The sequence below is a fragment of the Jaculus jaculus genome, chromosome 5, assembly GCF_020740685.1.
Source record: "Jaculus jaculus isolate mJacJac1 chromosome 5, mJacJac1.mat.Y.cur, whole genome shotgun sequence".
NCBI lineage: Eukaryota > Metazoa > Chordata > Mammalia > Rodentia > Dipodidae > Jaculus > Jaculus jaculus.
Genome location: NC_059106.1, coordinates 13,000,449 through 13,024,123, shown reverse-complemented (window position 1 = coordinate 13,024,123; position 23,675 = coordinate 13,000,449).

The window sequence follows — 23,675 nt, the reverse complement described above, 5'->3', positions numbered from 1 at the left end:
TACCTTTACTCAAGATAAAAAGAATGAAACAAGCTAGTTGGTTACAAGGAATCATGCAATACATCTTCACATTTTCTCTCATTTGTTTTAACCCTTTGCTCTTAACTTCCTTAGCATGAAGGATTTAAAAAATAAATTCAGGCCAGGTGTGGTGGTGCACACCTTTAGTCTCAGTATGTGGGAGGCTAAGGTGGGAGGATTGTCATGAGTTCAAGGTCAGACTGGGCTACAATGAGACACTGCCTCCAAAAAACCAAAATATATAAATAATACAGGGATTTGGGGAGAGTTCCATGGTAGAGACTTGGGTTTCTTCCCTAAAACAAAGAAAGTAACAAATTTAGAGAAGTTTGAGAAAAGTATACATAAAGTCACTAAACTTACTAGCTTCAGATTGACCATGGGAAAAATTCCTAGAGCACTTAGAGAATATGATTTCTCTCTAGAAGGAATTGACGTTTACTCACATTTCCTAATGCTTTCATGTTATTTACCCAACGCTACAAAGTAGTGTACAAAATTGCATTTCAGAAGATGAGGAGATGGCTCAGCAGGTTTTAGCAATTGCTTGCAAAGCCTGTGGCCCAGGCTTGATTCTTGAACACTCACACAAAGACAAATGCCCAAAATGGTGCATGTACCTGGAGTTGGCAGCAACAAGAGGCTCTGGCATGCCCATATCCACCCTTTCTCTCTCTCTCTCTCTCCTCTCCCTCTGTGTCTCTCCCCGCAATAAGTAAACAAACATCTTTTTTTAAAAAAAGAGGTGAAGGCTGGAGAGGTGGCTTAGCAGTTAAGCACTTGCCTGTGAAGCCTAAGGACCCCGGTTCGAGGCTCGGTTCCCCAGGTCCCACGTTAGCCAGATGCACAAGGGGGCGCATGCGTCTGGAGTTCGTTTGCAGAGGCTGGAAGCCCTGGCGCGCCCATTCTCTCTCTCCCCCTCTATCTGTCTTTCTCTCTGTGTCTGTCGCTCTCAAATAAATAAATTTTAAAAAAAGAGGTGAAGATGAGGAGGGAGGGAGAGAAGGAAGAAGTGAGCATGAGGAAGAAAAGTGGATTTTGATTATGCAGAGACAGCTTGGCGGCTACTTAAAAAATATTTTATTAATCTATTTGAGAGAGGCAGAGAGAGAAAGAGATTGGGTGTGCTAGGGTCTCCAGCCATTACATATGAACTCCATTGTTCGTCTTGTGCATCTGGCTCACATGGGTCCTAGGGAATCGAACCTGGGTCCTTTGGCTTTGCAGGCAAGCGCCTTAACAGCTAAGCCATCTCTCCAGCCCAGATTGGTGGCTTTTGTCTGCACTTTTTTCAGAACTTCATTTTTCAAGGACTCCTGGTTTTGTCTACAAGCAATCCTTTGTTCAAAACCTGTACATAAAGAGTCCTAGGGACGGGGGAAGCAGCTCAATTGCTAGGCTGCTTCCTGCCATGCCAAAAGCCCTGGCTTCGACCCTGAGGACTACATAAAGCCAGGCATGGTGGAACAGGCCGGCAGTCCTAACACTCGGGAGGTGGAGGCAGGAGGATCAGAGAAGTTCAACATCATCTTTGCCTGTGGCTATACAGTGAGTTTGAGGCCCCAGGCTATCTGAGACCCTATCTTCCTGTCTCAGGCTTCAGTGTCTGTCCCTGTAGAGGTCAAACCCCCTCATGTGGCTGGCCCTCCCAGCCCCCACGCTGATCAAACATCATCTTTATTGTCTTCATGAAAGCATCATGCTCATTTCTTTGTTGGATGGTTGGTTGTATGGGGCGCTTTGGTTTGTTTTTTGTTTGTTTGTTTGTTTGTTTGTTTGTTTTCAAGGTAGGGTCTCATCCTTCCAGCCCAGGCTGACCTGGAATTCACTCTGTATTCTCAGAGTGGCCTCGAACTCACAGCAATCCTCCTACCTCTGCTTCCCAAGTGCTGAGATTAAAGGCGTGCGCCCCCATGCCCAGCTGTGCTCTGTGGGTTTTTGCTTGTTTGTTTGTTTGTTTGTTTGAGAATGAGTTTCGCTATATAGCTCAGGCTGGGCTTGAATTTACAACCCTCCTCCCTCAGCCTCCTAAATTCTGGGATTATAGATATGTGCCACCATGCCTGCATTCTTTGTTTATTTGATTGTTTGTCTCCTGACAAGAAGATATCCCATCTGAATGTGACGGCTCTGTATGCCAGACCTGCCGCGGTGGATACTGGTAAAGTTCTGCTGGAACAGTGAGTGGTGAATGGAAGGAGACACCCAGCTAACTGCCTGAACAGACAGACACTCAGTCAAAATAGCACACCGTGAGTTCAGGCTCACCACATAGTGAATTCTAGGTCAGCCAGGACCACAGAGAAACCCTATCTTGAAAAATAAAAAAAAAAAATTTAAATAAAAGTCTTTAGTTAAGAAACTACATTCCCACTGAGCTAATTACTTTCACAAATACCTGAGCAAAATATTTAAAAGGAGGAAGGACTTTTTAAAATATTTTCATTCATTTATGAACAGAGAGAAAGATTATGATCAAACCAGGGTCTCTTGCCATTGCAAACTAACTCCAGATGCATGTGCCACTTTGTGCATCTGGCTTTCCATGGGGACTAGGAAATTGAACCAGGTGGGCAAGCTTTGCAAACAAGCTCCTTTAATTTCCTCCAGCCCCGAAGGAAGGGTTTGGACTCATGGTTTCAAAGGTTTCAGGCCACAGGGCGCTAGGTCCATTGCTCTGGAGCTGAAGCAAAGGAGAAGGTCGTGACCCTGGGGAAGACTAATGCTAACATAGGGTAACAAAGCAGTCAGGAAGAGGCCAGGGCATGCCCCTCCAAAGACAGAAGCCAATAGCTTGGAAGGTCATAGACTCTAATGGGAAGCGTTCACTGTTCGTTGGCTAAATTGAGAGGATATGCCCATCAAAATGTCTTCGAAGTATCTGTGCTTATCCTCTTTGATCCATGCTACTGTCACCTTTGGTTAGAGAGTCTGATCTTCACAGATGGCAGGGAATATCAGGGAGACCCAAGATCCATCAGTATAAGAGAAGAATGCCAACTGCCTACCATCACGTCTACCAGGTCCCAGGAGAGATTACAGAGGAACAGGCATGTTAAATATGAGTGCTTCTCTCACTGCCAGCCTGAACTATCCATGACCTAGCAATGCCTGGCACTACCTACACAAGATCTTCATAACAGAAGGAGAAGATGATGACGTCAAAATAAAAGAGACACTGATTGAGAGGGAGAGGGGATTTGGATGAGGGTGGATTTGAGAGGGGGGAGAATGGGCTGATTTCTCTCAGGAGTTCGCCACAATGATGCAAAGTCTAATAGAGACAAAGGTGACTGTGACTGAAGAGCTGATGACTTGGAAGGAGCTGAGTGCGTGAAATCTTGGGGGAGGGAGGGCAGAATTTCAGGTACAGAGAAAACACGAATCCAGAGTCCTCAGGTCAGAGACGCTGGACATAACAGAGAACTCTCCAGAGATCAGCCGACCTGGGACAGAGGAGGGAGGAAGAGGAAAGATAAGATCGCAAGAGCTCAAGAAGTCACCCACAGAGAAAGCCACAGTAGGAACGGATCTGCTGGCCTGACAGATGCTGGTGTTTGGTGGTCATGGAATATGGTAGACTGGGTGTTTTGGAGTGGGAAGCCAGTAGAATTTTCCAGATGTATTGTAAAGGGCGAGGGAAAAAAAATCAGAATTACATGACTTTGAGGACCTGAGCATCACCAAGGTGGGGACTGTCCCACTTTCTCAGAGGAGGCAGCATGACCAGGGCTCAGCGAGGCTGTGGGCAAGCCAGTACCGCCGAGATGTACGGCACTGGAAGGAAAGGACGTGGTTCGTGTGAAAGAGACCTGTGGTCCACCAAGAAGCCCACAAGAGGAGGTAGGCTAGAACATGAGGGGCTGGGGGCCATACTCTGGAAGAAGGTTCCTGCCTCGAACTGAGATAAAGGTTCCTGTGACCTTCAGGAGGCACTGCAGTTCCATATTCCAGGAGGTGCAGCTGCGCTTCGTGATCTCACTGGCCCTTCGTTTACTATTTCAGAAGATTTCTCTGTCTCGAAACTCATCTCTCTGCTAAAACGGAGACAGAAAGACAAGACACTTGATTTTGGGAGCTTCCTGTTACTTGGACTACCTTCTACCCAAGCAACATGTCTGCTGTGTAGGAAATGGCTCTGAGCTAGAATGTAATCCCTCCATGGCCCCAGAATGTGCCATAAATATACAAAATAGGTAATTGAAATAAGTTGAAAGTGTCCAAAAATCTGCTTCAAAGGACCTTGAGCATCAAGAGGAAATGGATGATTCATTCAGCTGGGAAGTTGGGGAAATGGCTCTTCAGGTCTAATCAGCTCAAGTTCAAGTTACATCAGTCATCTGTCTTTTGACTTATCTACCCATCTCTCCATCTGTCTGCTTATCCAGCCATCTAAACATATATATACATACATACATCTATCTGTAGGGCCATTCATAATCCATGCATCATCCTTCCTTCCATCTCCCCATCTATCCACGCACGCATGCACACATCCATCTTTCTGCCCATCCTCCTGCCTTTCCATCCTTCATGCAGCCAGCCTTTCATCAAATTGTTTTCTCTACTTTCCTGTGTTGATGCTTTTTTCGGGAAGATTCTACCTATCTAGTAAAAAAAGATGAGCCTTCACTCTGAGCTTTTGCCTCTGTTAAGGAGATCCCTCCCTCTCACTATTCACACATAAGTCTCTGAAAAAGGCTTCATCTAGGGCTGGAGAGATGGCTTAGTGGTTAAGGTGATTGCCTGTGAAGCCTAAGGTCCCATGTTCTACTCTCCAGATCCCACGTAAGCCAGATGTACAGAGGCGAAGCGAGTGAAAGGTCACACATGCCCACTAGGTGGTGCAAGCATCTGGCATTTGATTTCAGTGGCTGAGGTCCTCGCATGCCAGTTCTCTCTCTCTCTCTCTCTCTCTTTGTTTGTTTACTCTCCCTAAAAATAAAAAGTAAATATTGGGTCTCATGCCCACACCAGTATTGGTTGCAAGGTCTTATTTGACTGAACCATACAGAATGCAGTCATCTTAGTAATACAGACTAGCAAGAGGTATCTGCTGTGTTTATAATAATGTGATGAAAATGTTTTTCCCAGTGATATGCAACAAGTACCATATTATATTATATCTGTACACAAATCCTCTAAAGCCGTAAGAGGTATTTCAAAATGCTTAAAGAAAATTTTTCTATTATGCACACCCATGTACACACCCATGCACACAAATGTGCCAACTCTAACAAAAGTGTTTGAAAGCTTCATAGGAAAGGAAATTAAGTTCGCATTTTCACCAGGAAGTAAGTCATGAGTGACTTCATTGGATATCACATCAGCTAATTCTTTGATTTTTAATGGCCTTGTGTAAACTGTGACAGAAACGCTACTTGGTTGGTGGAAGAGATGGGAGGTTATTTAGATATTGTCATTCAAGGGCTGTTGGTTTAGACATGGAACTCTTTCTCCTGCTTAGTAAGCAGAAGCCAGGGCTGCATGGAAGGAGGGAAGCACTAATGAGTTTCCTAAAGGTGGAGAGAGGAGCAGAAAGGCCTCTGGGTTTTGATATACAGTGTGGAGAGTACAGGTCAGTAGGGGAAAACAAGGGTCATTCAAACAAAGATCCCCAAGAGGCCCACAAATGTGTCTCATTTTGTGAGCTTTACACATTGTAGGGAGAGAGGGGATTGTCAGATATTGATTTATGCACCAGGCCACCGAATGTAACTTTTTGTGGGTTTTTAAGGAAATGTGGTCATTTTGAAGGAGAATAAAATCCAAGTACCCAGCTTTCAATCATGTAAGAACTAACTGGTGTGTCCTGGTGTGTTACTTAAATCCTTTCCCTCCCAGAACAATGACCTCACCCTGGGGAGAAGAAAGCATATGATGTTTTAAACCAGCTTGCGTGGGGAAGGAGTACTTCTATCAGTGAACCTCCCCATCTTCAAAGGCAAAGGGGAGAGTGACTGCTTATTTATGGCTCCTCCCATTGCTTCAGAGGCATCCTGCATACATCAGAAACAATTACTTTTGGGGTTACTGTTGTTGCTGTTAATATTTTTGAGACAGTCTCACTATGTGGCCAAGGTCAGCATGGAACTTTCTCTGCTGCTCAGGTTAACCTTAAACTCAAGATCCTCCCACCTCTACCTCCCAGTACTGGAATTATAGGCATGTGCTCTAGCGCCCAGCTCAGAAAGTGAACTTGATGGGATGGAGGGGGATGGCTTAGTGGTTAAGGCTCTTACCTGCAAAGCCAAAGGACCCAGGTTTGATTCCTCAGGACCCATGTAAGCCAAATGCACAAGGAGGCTCACGCATCTGTAGTTTGTTTACAATGGCTAGAGGTCTTGGCATGCCCATTCTCTCCCTCTCTCCCTCTCCTCACTCTCTCTGCCTTTATTAATTTAAAAGTAATTTTTTAAGTTAACTAAACAAAAAAATTTTATTTCCCAAGCCTATTACCTAAAATATAAGGACAAATATTCCATTATTTCCTAATTAAGAATAAATTAAGCTGGGAAGATGGCTCAGTTGTTAAAGGTGCTTGCTTGCAAAGCCGCTCAGCCTGGGTTCAGTTCCCAAAATGCCCACAAAAAGTGGCACAAACATATAACGTCCCACATATTCCTTTTTTAAAAAGAAAAATTCTTACAATGCACTCCTCCAGACACAAAATGGCCTGGATATCCATGACCTCTCAGTGCCTGACACTACCTACACAAGACTATCATAAGAGGAGGAAAAGAACATGACATCAAAATAAAAGAGAGACTGATTGAGAGGGAGAGGGGGTATGGAGAGTGGAGCTGTGAAGGGGAAAGTGGGGGGAAGGCAGGGAATTATCATGGTTTATTGTCTATAATTATGGGAGTTGTGAATAATAAAAATAAAAATAAAGGAATGAGTTAGAAGAAAATAACTTGTTGTTAGAGCGCCTGCCTACCATATGCAAGCCCCAAGTTCAGCCTCTATCATTAAATTTTTAAAAAAAAATGGAGATCAGTATCCCAAGAAAACCAAGTTGTTTCAACAGAGGGGACCACATTCCTGTTTTATATCAGTGTACTTTTGATAGTAATGTTTGATGTTTGCCCTGTTTAAATCTTGTATAGGTTGAATATTTCTTTGCTATGCCCAATGCCATCTTTGCAGTGTGAGTGTTTATCCTGTGCCACTATGGGTTTGGGGTAGATTTTTTAGTATTATGGCTCAGTTAAAAGACCTTGGATTATGTGGATGCTTGAACATCATTAGGGTTGATAAAAACTATGGGGACTTTTAAAGTTGGATGAATGCATTGCATTTTACATCATGTATAGTTATCAGTTTATGGGGGCCAGGGATGGAATGTGGTGGTTTGATTCAGGTGTTCCCCATAAACTTAGGTGTTCTGAATGCTAGGTCCCTAGGTGATGGAGATTTGGGAATTAACACCTCCTGGAGGTAGTGTATTGTTGGGGGCGGGCTTATGGGTGTTATAGCCAGTTTCCCCATGCCAGTGTTTGGTACACTATTGCTGTTGTCCACCGGATGTTGGTGAAAAGGTGATGTCCACCCTCTGCTCATGCCATCATTTTCCCCTGCCATCATGGAGCTTCCCCTCAAGTCTGTAAGCCACAATAAACCTCTTTTTCACAATCTTCTCTTGGTCAGGTGATTTCCACCAGCAATGCAAACCTGACTGCAACAAACACAATTTCATATTTTTAGAAAGTTGCTCCATAATATAACTTTTTGTTTATTAAAGGAGCTAAAGATAGGGTTGAGAGATAGCTCCATGGTTAAAGGAGCTTGCTTGCAAAGCCTGCAACCAGTATTCAATTCCCCAGTACTCACATAAAGACAAATGCGCAAAGTGGTGCATGCAACTGGAGTCTGTTTGCAGCAGCAAGAGGTCCTGGCATGCCCATACCCTAACTCTCTGCTTCTAAATAAGTAAATAAAAATACTTTTTTGTTTATTTTTATTTATTTATTTGAAAGTGACAGACAGAGAAAGAGGCAGAGAGAGAGAGAGAGAAAGAGGAAATGGGCGTGCCAGGGCCTCCAGCCACTGCAAATGAACTCCAGATGTGTGCACCCCCTTGTGCATCTGGCTAACGTGGATCCTGGGGAATGGAGCCTTGAACCAGGTTCCTTAGGCTTCACAGGCAAGCACTTAACCACTAAGCTATCTCTCAGCTCTTGTTTATTTTTTAATGAGAAAGAGAGAGAATGGATGATCCAGGGACTCTAGCCATTGCAAAGGAACTCCAGATAAAAGTGCCACCATGTGCATCTCTGGCTTACATGGATTCTGGGGAACCAAACTTAGGTCCTTAGGTTTCACCAGCAAGTATCTTAACTGCTAAGCCATCTCTATAGCCCAAAATAAAAATACCTTTATAAAAAAAAAAAAAAGATCCAAATATATTTAGCTGATGTGTTAGAATATGTGGGGGTGGAGGGGTGGAGGGGTAGGGGGTAGGAAGAGTGGCTAAGGAATTCCACAAAAATTAAGAAAACATGAATCAGTTCCACAGAAACCCTCATTCTGCCTAGCATTGTACAAGCTATAACCAATAAAAGGGGAATGGGGACAATCTGGACAGAAGGTGGGAAAAGCTTAACCTTAAAACAATGGACTCTGGCCAGTAAATCCCAGGCCCAGAACTGGGTTGCCCCCTACAGAGAGCTGTTTACCAGGGAGACCTGTGAGGTCCCCCAGAACAATGTAGGCCATTGTCAAAACACTTCCTTATCTGCCAGAGCTAAAAGGTAAGAACCTATTGCTGAAGACACCACAGGCTGTGGTCACAGAACATCGGATTACCATGCTGGGACCAAAAGGGAAACTCGCTCCCTCCTGGCTAGTCCTCACAGGGTGAAAGGCTGGACAACAGTCACCAACAGCATGAACGAGCGGGGAACCAGGCGGACTACAAAATCAGCCAGACAAAACATACACACACAGCCTCTGCAGGTAACCACTGTATTCTGGTTGGACATGAGACCTGCTCAGTGGGAGAGAACGCATAGCTGGTACTGGAAACCAAGTTAGAATCCCATAGTCAGCAGACCCGGACTTCAAAAAGAAAGGTCTCACTCCTCTCTGTGCAGAAAAAGAGTGAACTTACATACAAAAAAAAAAAAAAAAATCTCTCAGAATACTTTGCATGCCCCCTTTAACCCAAGATGCTCTCACTCTTGGTTGGAGAATCTGCTTTATTTTACAGATGACAGAGAAAAGGGACCAGAACTGATCCATTAATCAGACAAGAAGATAACCAACTAGTTGCCCACCATAAGACATGCCACCTCTACCACATCTGCCAGGGCCCAGGAGAAATTGGAGAGGAAGTGCTGACATGAACACTGCTCTCACTGCTGGCCTGACAACCAGTTCCAGGGCAAGAGTAACAGACACTGTGAGCAACCAAAACCTATCAAAGCAGAAATCTAGAGTCTACAGAGAACTCAGCACAAAAGGCCTGCCATGACTCAGGGAACATTGCAGAAGGGGGAGTGGGAAGAATATAAGAACCACAGCGTAGTTGGAATACCCTGAGGCACAGTCCCCCTGCTATCCCACTGGGACTGATTGAGGCCTTCATGACCCCCTAGTGAATCCCATACCCCCACTAAGGAGCGTCTCCAAGGTAATAGGAGCTAGGGCAAGGGGATAAGAGTATAACTTGTTATATATAAAATAAAAAAATAAAAGATCCAAATATATTTACCTTCTCTCTGTCTTATAGAAACAAAAGTCCAGGGCTGCAGAGATGGCTTAATGGATAAGGCATTTGTCTGCAAAGCCAAAGGACCCAGGCTCGATTCCCCAGGACTCTCGTAAGCCAGATGCACAAGGTGGCACATGCATCTGGAGTTTGTTTGCAGTGGCTGGAGGCCCTTGCATGTCCATTCTCTCTCCTTTTCCCTCTTTCGCTCTTGCTCTCATAAATAAATAAATTAAAACTGAAAAAAAAAACGTCCAAATACATATTCTTGATATCTAGCAGTTAATGTTTCAGTGTTTTAACTTACTTAGTAATGACTCAGCTGTTTCATGACTATCTATGACTTAATCTAATATAACATGTTTTAAGTTGCTGAAAAAGATTTTGAGATCTGAAGAAATGGCTCAGTCATGCTGTTGGATACAGTACTTGCCACTCAAGCCTGAGTACCCAGTTTCAATCCCCAGACCACACATTAAAAGCCAGAAACTGGGGCTGGAGAGATGGCTTAGTGCTTAAGGCGTTTGCCTGCAAAGCCAAAGGATCCCGGTTCGATTCTCTAGGACCCGCGTGAGCCAGATGCACAAGGGGATGATGCATGCATCTGAAGTTCGTTTGCAGTGGCTGGATGCCCTGGTGGGCCCATTCTCTCCCTCCCTCACTCTCTCTCTCTCTCTCTCTCTCATTCTCTCTCTCTTTCTCTCTCTTAAATAAATAAATAAATAAATAATATTTTTTTAAAAGCCAGAAACTATAATGGACTTCTGTAATCCCAGCATGCTGATGGCAAGATGGGAAGCAGAGATGAGAATTTCCCTGCAGGTTGGAAACTTATAACTTCAGTGACCATGGCCAAGAACAACAGAAGCCCTGTCTCAAAGGAGGGGGAAGGTGAGGGCTGGCATGGAAAGCTGCCATCATCTGACCTCCACACTTACAGTCCACTCACACACCAACACCACACACACCAGCCAAATTAAATTGTTTAATTTCAAAAAAGTTTTTGAAACTACCTATAAACTTTTATCCCGTGTATATCCATGTACCTTACTTATTTTGAACAATCATGCTAGACTTGCTCCTTAAAACTAACTATAAAAAAAAGTTTAGGAAATGCTACCCCAAAATCTGTCACTTTGGCATATTGATAACTTTTTGTTAAATGCACCTAAACAACAATTCAACACAAAACAAGGCTTTCTGCATTCCCCTTCTCTGCCCAACTACATCTCCTCTACAGCGCCATTGTCCTCCATCCTCTTCCACAACCAAGGGAGATTAATTTGTTTCAAACATCTAGCAGACTTCAATCCAATTATCTGTCCTTCTAGGAGTTGATTCATCCAAAAGAAAGCTGTATGTAGGAGGCCCATTGTAGACAAGAATGGTGAAAGGTGGGTCTTCTTTAGTGTAGCACACTTTCCCATTGTAAGAATTTTTGGTGATTTTCCTTTATAGACATGTTATTTGGCTGTCTGGTTACTGTAACAAAATAACTGAGACAGTCAATTTATAGAGAGGAAAAGCTTATTTTGGCTCACAGTTTTGGAGGTTTCAGCCCACAGCCAGACAGACGCATTGCTTTGGGGTGTGTGGGGAAGCAGCCCATCACAGCAGAAAGTATACAAGGAGCAAAGCCACATACCATGCCTCGGGGAGAGCCTGGGGTCTCACTGCCTCCTTAAAGGCCACACCCTCAGAGAGACTTCTAGACACTGCAAACAGACTCTAAATGCATGCACCACTTTGTGCATCTGACTTTTATGTGAGTACTTAGGAATCAAACCTGGGTCCTTAGACTTTGCAAGCAAGTGCCTTAACCACTGAGCAATGTCCCCAGCCCAAGTCTTTCTTTTAAAATAAACTTTGTTCCCACGCAGAAGGGGTCTCACCATGCCCAGGTTGGTCCTGAACTTTTGACCTCCAGCAGTCCTTTCTCTTCGGTGTCTAGAGGATCTGGGACCATAGGGGCATGTTACCACACCTGGCCTAAACGCATTTCTGTCTCACTTTGTTTGGGCTTTGGCTTTTTGTTTTCAGGCTTATTTGGTTTTGACACAGGGTCTCTCTATGCAGCTCAAGCTGGCCTTGAACTCATTAATGCTTTTATTTCATAAAATGGGGCACTATTAGAATGAGTTACAAAATGGCAGTTGCATTTCTATGTTATTTTTAGTAAGATTTCTCTGCTTTTTTAAGTATTTGTGGCTTCTGGGGCCTGATACTTAAACACATAAGAGGCAGAGGGCTACGTTCATCAGCTATACTTAGGCAGAGAAGGAGAATTCTGAAAGCCCATTTGTACACTGAATTTGTGCTCTGAACTGAACTGAAAGTTTAAGAGAGAAATGCCACAGGTTGGGTCATATGATGCTCTCTTGGCATTCCTTCATCCTATGCTCCTTTTCTTGAGGTAGACAAAACTCAAAACTCATCAAAGCAGAAAACAAGATGCTGTTGAGAGTTCAACACTAAAGGAGATATCTATCACACCCTCCAGGGCTCAGGGAACATTGCAAGGCAGAGAGAACAGAAGAGTCTCAGAGTGAGGAGGAGTCCTTTGGGGTACTTTCCACAGACTCCTTGACCCTACACTGGCTACTGGTCCCACACAAGGTCTGCACAGTTCTGAGCCCATCATCATTTTGACATGGAGGACGGAGGACTACCTAGAAAGAGAAGGGTCCTTAGTGGAATGGGGGCAGGAAATAGGGGACAGGAGAGGATCAAGGACGGGAACATGATCAAATTATGGTGCGTTCCTATAGGAAAGATCTCTACAGGGCTGGAGAAATGGCTTTGCGGTAAGGCACCTGCCTGTGAAGCCTAATGACCTATGTGTAACTCTCCAATGTGTAAGTCTCCAGATCCCACGTAAGCCAGACGCACATGGGTGAGGCAAGCACGAGGTCACACATTCCCACTAGGTGGTGCAAGCATCTGGAGTTTTAGAGTGCAGTGGCTTGAGGCCCTGGCATGACAATTCTCTCTCTCTCCTTCTGTCTCTCTCACCCTTTCTCTCTTTTTTTTTTTTAATTTTTTATTTATTTATTTGAGAGCAACAGACACAGAGAGAAAGACAGATAGAGGGAAAGAGAGAGAATGGGCGCACCAGGGCTTCCAGCCTCTGCAAACGGACTCCAGACGCGTGTGCCCCCTTGTGCATCTGGCTAACGTGGGACCTGGGGAACTGAGCCTTGAACCAGGGTCCTTAGGCTTCACAGGCAAGCGCTTAACCGCTAAGCCATCTCTCCAGCCCACCCTTTCTCTCTTAAAAAAAAAAAAAAGATCTCTTAAAAAAAAATATATATATATATACATATATATATGATATGAAAGATACCATCCCTGCACTCAAGAGGTAAAGGCAGGGAGATCAGAAGTTCTAGACCTACATGGATTCCATAGTGAGATACTCAAAAACAGGGGGGTTGGGAAATGTTCCCCCAGACAGAGCTATTGCCTGACATCCTCCGAGTGCTAGGTGTACTTCTGAACATGGACATAACCTGAGAGTGTGACGCTCTCCCACAGAGGCACTTGCACACCCATGTTTCTTGCTTCATTTGTCACAATAGCAAGAAAGTGGAATCACCTAGGTGTCCATCAATAGAAGAGTGGATAATGAAATTATGGTACATATACACAATGGCATTTTACTGATTTATAAAGAAAAATGAAATTACAAAAGTCCCAGATTAAAAAAAATGGATGGAGCTGGGCGTGGTGGCGCACGCCTTTAATCCCAGCACTTGGGAGGCAGAGGTAGGAGGATCACCGTGAGTTCGAGGCCACCCTGAGACTACATAGTGAATTCCAGGTCAGCCTGGGCTAGAGTGAGACCCTACCTCAAAAAACAAAAACAAAAACAAAAAAAAACAAAAAAAAAAAGGATGGATCTAGAAAATATATTAATCAAGCTAACCTAGACTTGGACAAAAGTCGCCCGATTGCTGCGTGCGCAGATCCTAACTTCTGATGCATACTTGTGTGTACAGATGGGTATGAAACTAGAAAAGAGAGGGGGAAAGTGCTGATGAAGTGGGGGTGCAGTAGGACACGCGTGGCATGAAAGCACAAGGGGGCGGGGCGGTGGGGAGAGGAGGGAGGAGGAGAATCAACAAAGATAAACCTGGCTTGAAAACGCCATAATGAAAATACTTCATATGCTAACTTTAAAAATAAAATAAAATAAAGGATGCTGATCTTAACCCCTATCGCCAGGGAGAGCGGGAAGGGAAGGAGAAGGCTGGGAGAAAAGGAGAGTGCTTTGTTTTTGTACAAACCATTAAAAATCTTCACAAGCCTTCCATCCCAGCACTTGGGAGGCAGAGCTAGGAGGATCACTGAGAGTTCGAGGCCACTATGAGACTACATTAGTTAATTCCGGGTTAGCCTGGACCACAGTGAGACCCTACCTGGAAAAAAAAAAATCTTTATAAGTCACGCCATAACTGTTTCAACCCATGCTCTCTCCTAGGTATGTGGGATTTTTCTGGAAGACATTTTAAACATGAAGTTCATGGCTAATGATGTGTAAATACTAACTTATGCCAACCTCAAGTGACATTTGTGTGACCAAGGATTTTCCTGGGGCACTAATTTGATTTCATTTGGAGGTCAAGGGATGTACTTTTAGGGGAGTTAACTAAAATAGAATGTAGTACCAATCTTAAAGTATCGACAGGTAACTCCTCATTAAGTGAGGTGTGCAAATAAAAACCCATCAAAACAGGAAAAATTCTCTCCATGAGCCTTCAACTCACATCCTCTTAGAAAGTTCCAGACACAAAATGGCCTGGATATCCATGGCCTTGCAATGCCTGCCACTACCTACACAAGACCATCATAATAGCAGGAAAAGATGATGAGATCAAAATAAAAGAGAAACTGATCAAGAGGGGGAGGGGATATGACGGAGAGTGGAGTTGCCAAGGGGAAAGTGGGGGAGAGGGGGAATTATCATTGTTTATTGCCTATAATTATGGAAGTTGTCAATGAAAACAAGTTTTTAAAAAGGAAGTGCTCTTTTCCTTTCTCAAAGAATAATAAAAGCTGATCTGAACATTTGCACCTCCCTTTTTCACTCTGAACTCCAACATCTGAGTGACCCCCGCAAAAATCCTCTCCTCCAGAAAATGTCCATGCATGTCCACCTCGGCTCTCTCTTAGCCCTGCTCCCCCAGGCCTGGATCAGCTCTGATCCTGCAGTCACCATAGCTTTCGGCTATCTTTAGAGCTATTTTAAACAAACCCCTTTTTATCTTCTCTCCCAGTCTCCCTTCCATCAGAGTTCACTGTCTGTTTCAACTAGGTAGCCCCACACAGTAGGCACTCAATAAATATTTGTCGACTGATTCTTTTGAGGCATCTGGAGATCCCGTGTCTGGAGTGCTTTTCCTGCGTTTAGGTCTCTGGCGGTCGGGAGGCCACAGTTTAACAAAGGTCAGGGGAGCCCTGGAAGCCGCTTTCAAGTTGAGTAATGAAAGGCGATGTTAATTACTGACAGGGGCCATTTAGAAGGAAGAAAAATGCTATCTCTTATTAATTTTGCTGAAATGGACACACTCTTGTCAGTGGCTAATGGTTAACAAAAGCCTGCCTTTTTGAAGACAGCAAAAAAAAAAAAAAAAAAAAAAAATGCCACTTACAAAAGGACCCTGAGAGTCACCCCAAGCAGGAACTTCCTCCCCTGCACTGGCTGGAGATAACATATCTCACTGCCCACTCCCCCACTTCCACCCGCCCCCCAAGATAAGGTTAGAAAACTATCCATGAGAGCTTAAAGAGTCGTTTGTCCGGGGGAGATGGTAGGCTTGGAGGGGAGTTCCGCCCCAGAAGGCTGACCGACCAGAGTCACGTTTCTAGTTTTAATGGCTAGAGCCGGGGAAGTATAAAGAGAAAAAGAACCAGCTTGCGGGCTGGGAATGCCTCCTCCGGGTAATGGGAAACACTAATTTAATCAAGAAGGAAGGGCCCGTGGCCTAGGCTGAGGGTGCAGGCCCAGTTAGTTAGCTCAGTGGAAGTTCAGAAACATTTCTCGAATGCCCCAGCTTGTAATCTCAGCCTGGCTTTTGCAGTCAGCAACTCAAGTGGACCCATTTAAGCTGATCTGAGGAAGCAGGCTGACACTGAGCTGACCAGGAACCTCTTAGAAACCCTTTTTAAAGAGAGAGCAGGATTCTCTCTCTCTCTCTCTCTCCATCAGTTTGCAGAGGGGCTCGGGTGTGGCGGGGGCAGGAGGGAGAGGGAAGTGCCGGTTTTAGACCAGACCTTTGCCAACCTTCCTGCTCTGCTTGGAGGGAGTGTTTGAAGATAACAGCAAAGGAAATCATGAAATGATACGGCCAGGACCAGCGAGACTCGGAAGAGACGAAAGCAAGCTGTTTTCTTGACCCAGGGCTTATCTCAAGCCTGCCAAAAACTAGCCATCTATCAGAGACCCATAAATAGGTTGGGAGCAGCCAGTAGAAGGCTGTTTTCCATAATACAAGTTTAGAAAACAACAAGACAGACAAGCTTTGTGAGAGCTCACACTAAGGTGCGCGTGTGGCCCCAGGACATTGGGGGAGGGGGCTTGTTTAAAAGCCTGGGTGTTTATTAGGAGTGAGGCATTCTGTTTGTGGACTCTTATAAACATATTCCCCATTCAGAGGGCGCATTTCAAAACCTCCCTGGGAGGGAGGGGTAAGAACTGGGGACAATCACACTGAGTCCACTGCAAAAACCTAAAGAAACAAGCCAAGTGGCCTCCCTTATCAGCAGCACAAAAATGTGCAGGTTCAGGATTTGCTGTGACTTAAGATAACAGTGGGCAGTGGGCAGTGGGCTGGGGGAGCCCTGGGGCCCCTGGAAGCTGCACCCACGAGGAGGAGACACCAGTCTCTGCATCGCCGGCTTTAAGCACAGAATTGCAGTTTAGACTACAGACCTTCAAATGAAGATGAAATTTACAAATTAGCTTCGGATAAATATTATCCTTCCTGTCTCCATGAAGAGCTGCAGCCCTGAGTGAAGGCAAATTAGAAAAAGACGCAATTCAACTCCTAAGTAGACAGAACCAAGCCTAAACCGACCTGGCATCGCCTCGCACTCTACCGAAATAACACGGTGATGTCATTCTGTTCATTCTCCCCCCAAACCAGCCACCCACCTCTCCTAAAAATAACCCCATACAGTTTAAAGGAGAGGACTCAAAATACGTTTTCTTTTAATTTTTCTCTTAAACTCTTAAGCAATAAAAGTGAATCTTCTCTTTCCTGTTTACTCATCTCCCTGACTCGTGTGTGTGTGTGTGTGTGTGTGTGTGTGTGTGTGTGTGTGTGTCTTCTAATGGCTCTTTGAAAATTGAACAAGAAAGAAAAAAGTCTTCTTCAGAATAATTTAATTTAGGTAGTCTTACTTCTGAAGACTTCAGTTGTGTTAATTTTCTCTTTGTTCTTCCCCATGGCTAAGAGTTGGGAACAACAAATTTTGTTTTGAAGTCCTTTGGAAAAAAATAATACTAGCTTTTAAGCCGGGCGTGGTGGCACATGCCTTGAATCCTGGCACTCGGGAGGCAGAGGTAGGAGGATCGCCATGAGTTCAAGGCCACCCTGAGACTATAGAGTAAATTCCAGCTCAGCCTGGGCTACAGTGATACCTTACCTCAAAAAACCAAAAGAAAATAATAATAAATAAATAAATATCAGCTTTTGTAGGGAAGCAGACCAAATTACAGAGAGGCTAACATCAGGAACATAGAACAGTGGATGGTTTCAGGTGCTGGGTGAGTCTTAAGACACCTATAAGGCCTTTGGTTGGTTCCTTGGTTTTTTTTGTTTTGTTTTTTGGTCTTTTTGTGATTTTGTTTTTTCCTCTGGGTGCTGAGGACTGAACCCAGGGCCTTCCGCTTGCTAAGAAAGCGTTCATCCACTGAGCTAAATCCCCAACCCCCTGTAAGGCCTTTGGGACTAAAGTTTCAGAGGACCTGGGGACCTGTTGAATCATTCAGTGGGGCGGAGGCATCCTCGGGGTTCAGGAACCTAGGGCTAGAACTAAGCTCAGTGGTTCAGCATTATTTCGCATGTGCTAGACCCTGGGTTCCATTTCCAGGGCTGCAAACATGTATGTCTTATAGAAATGGGTATTTATTTATACATAACCAGGTGACTCAGGCTCCCCCAGCATTGAGATACGCCCACTCAGGCTGGATTGAGGACCAGCCGTCCACACAGGGAGCTTTCCTCATCCTCTCCCCATAAACAAGAGCAGTGGGACCTTGTCCCAGTTCTCATGGACACAGCAGATGCCAGTGATTCCAGATAGATGATTCTAGAACATGCCTGCAGCAACCTTGGGATGCCTCTCTCGCTTCCTTTCTTTCTCATAAATTGCTGCATGTTGTCTTTGATCTTGAAGTGGGGCTCCCTATTAAAAAAAAAAAAAAAAAAAGATGAAGAAACAGCAAAGCAAATGAGATGAAGAAAAACTTTACCTCCAGAATCCAGTAAAAGATGAATTAAAAGCCTCTGGCACAGCTCAGAGATGTAGTCTGGTAACTCTTGACTTAAGACAAGCAAAGCAAGGTCAAAGGTTAAGAACTTTCGGCCAAATTTACCCTGTGGTTAGGAAGACTTGCTGTCATAAAAATCCAGCTCTTTTTTCCCCAAGAAGAGGCACCTTATTTCTTTTTTCTTTCTTTCTTTCTTTTTCTTTTTCTGAGAGAGCGTCTGGCTATGTCTTAAACAGATCTCCAACTCCCAAGTTCAAGTGACCCTGCCTCAGCCTTAGCTGAGACTGCAAATACACACCACCTGATGTCCAATAAAAAGAACTCTCTCTCTCTCTCTCTCTCAGGAGACTTCTTAGCTTTCTAAAAGTGCTTCTATATCTATTATCTATTTTTATGACATTCCATAAATAACCATATAATTGTATACCATCTAAGCAAATTTCTTCATTTCCTAGTTTATCTTTTCCTGGGTTTTTTTTTTTTTTCTTTTATTTTCTTTGTTTTGTGTTTGGGTATGCCAAGCTGTACCCTGAACCCCTATAACATTGATTTCTAAATGTTCATATATTTATCATTTTTAATTTTTTTTAACTTTTTCAATTCAAAAGTTGTTATGAGTTATTTTAAAAGCATTATGTCTTTAGATTAAGTTGCACTGTGTAGGTGGTTTGTGTTTTCAGATTTCTGGTTTTGGCCAGTGCCTGTCCTCAATCTACTCCCAATGATGGCCTAACCAACCTGAAAGAGAAGGCACAGGAAGGCAGGCATCCCTTGTGGCCCCCCCTGGCATCCCAGCAGTGTGGATGAGGCTTGTCCGCTCCTGTATACTTAGATTCTTGTGAAACTATTCCCTGAACCTGATACTTCAAATGGCATCTAGATGTCTTCTGAACTTTCCCAGCTGGCTCAGTTGCCAGGCTTTAGTCGCTCCCTGGAGGCCCCCGGATAACCTCCGAGTTCTCTCTGCAGTGTCGAAGGGACAAAATCCAGAAGGGCAGAGAAAAGAGCAACACTTAGCAGAAGGCCTCGAAGACAGAGGGAGGTTGTGACCTGATATATAAAGGAAGGAACAGGGTGGACTGGAGGTACCATGGTTTGTATCTGAAGGCATCACAAGTGTGCCACACAGCAGCGCTGGGATAAGAACAGAAGAAGGGCAGGACAGGGGTAGCCTGGGCAAAGCCCTCAGGGGACCTTCTTCACCAGAGAGAGGGCCCTGTAGAAGATTCTAGAAACAAAGCTGGAAGGAAAAAGTATGGAAACCCCAGTGACGTATGAATGGCAAGCTGAGGGCCTCTGGAACCATCCCATCAGGAAGGCCAAGGTGAGCCAGCTTTTATTTTTGTTTTAATATTGTATTTATCTCAGAGAGAAGAGGCCAGCAGAAAGAGAGTGAGTGGGTATAGACACACCAGGATCTCCTGCCACTGCAAACGAACTCCAGACGCACGTGCCACTTTGGGCCTCTGGCTTTATATTGGCACTGGGGAACTGAACCTGGGACATCAAACTTTGCAAGCAAGCACCTTTAACCGCTGGGCCATCTCCCCAGATCTTGAGCCAGTTTTTAAACCAGAGAGTAACACTTCAGAGGCTTAATCTGACAGTTATATGCAAGATGCGTGAGACCAGGGATAGATGGGCAGCCTGGCTAGACACAAAGGTGCCTTGGCAGACATTGACTGGGAAGTTTGTTGCCTAACACTGAGTCAAATATCTTGCTAAAGTCAAGCTAGATTAGGCCTGTGTGTCGCCTTTAACCCAGCAGACCTGTCAAGGTCTCCGAGGAACAGATGATGTTCTGCTGAGGAGGTCTTATGAGCAGGCAAGTGTTAAAGAACAATTATTGCATCTCTCAGAAGGGGTGTACACACACACACTGTTCCCTACCCAACCGCCTAAAACATCAAAATTACACATGAGTCCTGGATGGAAACTTAGAAATGGTCTTTCCTGGTAGCCAACGGCATGCCCAGAGCTGGGCTGAGAGTGAGCAAAGTTCAACAGTCACACACAAGGCAGAAGTGCCTTCCCAGCCCAACACCCGGCTCCAGTACAGCTTCTTCATTGTACTGACGGGTAAAGTGAGGCAAGGAGACATTAAGTGGCACGTCGTTGTTGACATGGGCACTTGCAGAACAGGGTTAAAAATACGGGCAGATACGGCGCTGGAGAGATGGCTTAGTGGTTGAGCGCTTGACTGTGAAGCCTAAGGACCCATTCAAGGCTTGATTCCTCAGGACCCACATAAGCCGGATGCACAAGGTGCCACATGCATCTGGAGTTCATTTGCATGGGCTGGAGGCCCATTCTCTCTATCTGCCTCTGTTTCTCTTAAATAAATAATTTTTTTTAAATATAAGCAGATGAGAGCCAGGCATGCTAGCACACACCTTTAATCCCAGCACTTGGGAGGCAGAGGTAGGAGGATCACCGTGAGTTCGAGGCCACCCTGAGACTACATAGTAAATTCCAGGTCAGCCTGGGCTAGAGTGAGACTCTGCCTTGAAAAAAAAAATTAATTAATAAATAAAATAAAGGCAGATGGAAAAGCACAAGGAAATTATATATGTGCCTAGGACGCATATATGATGTATGCAAGTATACATGTGTATGTGTTTATAAATATGCAAAAGCTTTATGGTAATTGAGACAAGAGTTACAGCTGACTTAACGAGCATAGTACAGACACCACCACATCTCCTTGACTCGGCTACTTGCCAGAAAAGCGTGAGGGGTTCTCATCATTGAGCGCCCCAAGGAGGGTAGCTTGGGAGCAGGAAAGGATAAGACCCTTTCCTTTATCAGTGTGCCCTGCTGTCCCCCAAGTCTGGGAGGCTACAAAGCATTCCACTTTCAGAAACCCCTTTCCCATCTTGGGATGTTTTCACTTAAAACGGGCACAAGCTGGTCACATCCTGCATCAGGGGCAGCCCAAGCAAGGTATGTCCTCCAAACCTCGCCATTCACTGGATTCCTGTGGACTTGGCTGTGTCGCGGACAAGAGGCTATGCTCTGACCCGCTGCTGAACAGGATCGAGAGAAGACTTTAAAAGCCATCCAGAAAGAACTGGATCAACCACATCCCACACTCACTGTGTTTCTCAGCAAAACTGCCTTAATTTCTCCCCTGGGTTTGGAGGCAAGAGTGTGACTTATGGTGACTTCAGTGTCATCCACAGGACAAGATGCTCACAATATACCCCAAAGGAGGGCAGCTGACAAGGCTGGCGCAGTACCCCTGAAGGGCCTAGTGAAAATGGTTGGTTATGTTTCAGCTATGAATAAGACCAACCTAAAGGTAAAAAGACAACGAGCAAAGCCACAATGTTGAGACTTCTGAAATGGAAAACAGCTGTCCCTGAAGGGAACTTTGGCTGCCCTCTGCACCATGGTGGGAGGCCGCGGGGCTTGATTCCTTAGCAGAGGATTCGTGTTCGTAAGAGAGACACACAGAGACACACAGTCAAACAGGGATTCCCAGGAGGAGAACAAAGGAGGCATGAGGAAGAGTAAAAAGAAGAAACAATGGGGGCTGGGCAGATAGCTCCAAAGCTTAAGACACTTGCTTGCAAAGCCTGCCAACCTGGGTTTGATACCCCAGTGCCCACATAAAGATAGATGCACAAAATGGTGCATGCCTCTGAAGTTCATGTGCAGTGGCAAGAGGCCCTGGAGTGCTCTCTCGCTCTCTCGTGTGTGTGTGTGTGTGTGTGTGTGTGTGTGTGTGTGTGTGTGCGAGAGAGAGAGAGAGAGAGAGAGAGAGAGGGAGGGAGTTTGCAAATAAATGAATCAATAAATAAAATACTTTTTGTTTTTGTGTTGGTTTTTCAGGGTAGGGTCTCACTCTAGCCCGGGCTGACAGGGAATTCACTCTGTAGTCTCAGGGTGGCCTCAAACTCACAGTGATCCTCCTACCTCTGCCTCCCGAGTGCTGGGATTAAAGGCGTGCGCCGCCACGCCTGGCTAATAAGTAAAATGCATTTAAAAAGTAGAAGGAGGCTGGGCGTGGCGGCGCACGCCTTTAATCCCAGCACTCGGGAGACAGAGGTAGGAAGATCGCTGTGAGTTCAAGTTCAAGGCCATCTTGAGACTACATAGTTAATTCCAGGAGAGTCTGATCTGGAGTGAAACCCTACCTCGAAAAACCAAAAAAAAAAAAATAAAAAGTAGAAAAGGGCTGGAGAGATGCACAAGGGGGCGTATGCGTCTGGAGTTCATTTGCAGTGGATGGAGGCCCAGGCATGCCCATGCATCCTCTCAGTCTCTCTCTCTCCCTCTTTCTCTGTCAAATAAATAAATAAAATTAAAATTAAAAAGTAGAAGGAATGTGCCAGATGTCGCGGCACACACTGTAACCCCAGCGCTTGAGAGACTGAGGCCAGAAGCTCAGGAGTTAGAGACCAGCCTGGGCTGTTCAGTGATATCCTGACTCATGATAATAAACAATAAAACCAAAATAGGAAGCAATGTAAAGAAAAGAGAAGTCTGGAAGAAACATGCTGTCAAGCTTAAGAAAGTGAAATGACCCTCCCTGGCATGCCACATGGAAGAACGCTCTGGAATTTGGTGACAGTGATTCCTCTAAAGATTTTTGAGGAACTCATGTATTTATTCCTAGAGAAACTTAGTCAGGAGCTGGGGAGGTGGCTCAGTGGTTAAAGGCACTTGCTTGAGAAGCCTGCCAGCCCAGGTTTGATTCCCCAGTACTCATGTAAAGCCAGATGCACGAAGTGGCACATGTGTCTGAAGTTTGTTTGAAATGGCAGGGCCCCTGGCATACCATACACTCATTCACTCATTCATTTTTTTCTCTCTCAAATAAATAAAAATATTAAGAAAGTAAATGAAATTTTGTCAGGAATAAGAAAAAGTATGGAAGCAGGAGGCAGCTGGAGAAGTGTTCAACTGAGGTGCAGATGTTTTGGATGGCTTTCAACTGAAAGGAAAATTTAGGATTTTAAAGTATACTTAAGAGCTTTAAAAAAAAAACCCAAAATATAAGTTCAAAGGGATAAAAACAATTGCATCAGAAAAGTCAGAACTGGTGAAGGAAGAAAATAAAGAAGGGAGAATATATGTAAAACTAGAACATTCTCTTTCACTTGAAGGACTGGTTTTTATTTGTTTTTATTGTTGTTTGTTCTCACACACAGTCTTGCTATATAGCCCAAATTGACCTCTAACTTGAAGCAATCCTGCTGCCTCAGCCTTCTGAGCATTGGGATTACATGCTTGTGTCAACTGGTTCAGCTAAAAGACTAGACAATTTTACTCAAAGCTATGTTTCCGTTTTTTAATTTTTTTATTTTTAAATATATTTTTATCATTTATTTGAGAGAGGGATACAGAAATAGGCAGGTAAAGAGAGAGAGAGAGAGAATGGGTGCTCCAGGGCTTCCAGCCACTGCAAATGAATTCCAGATGTATGCACCCCCTTATGCATCT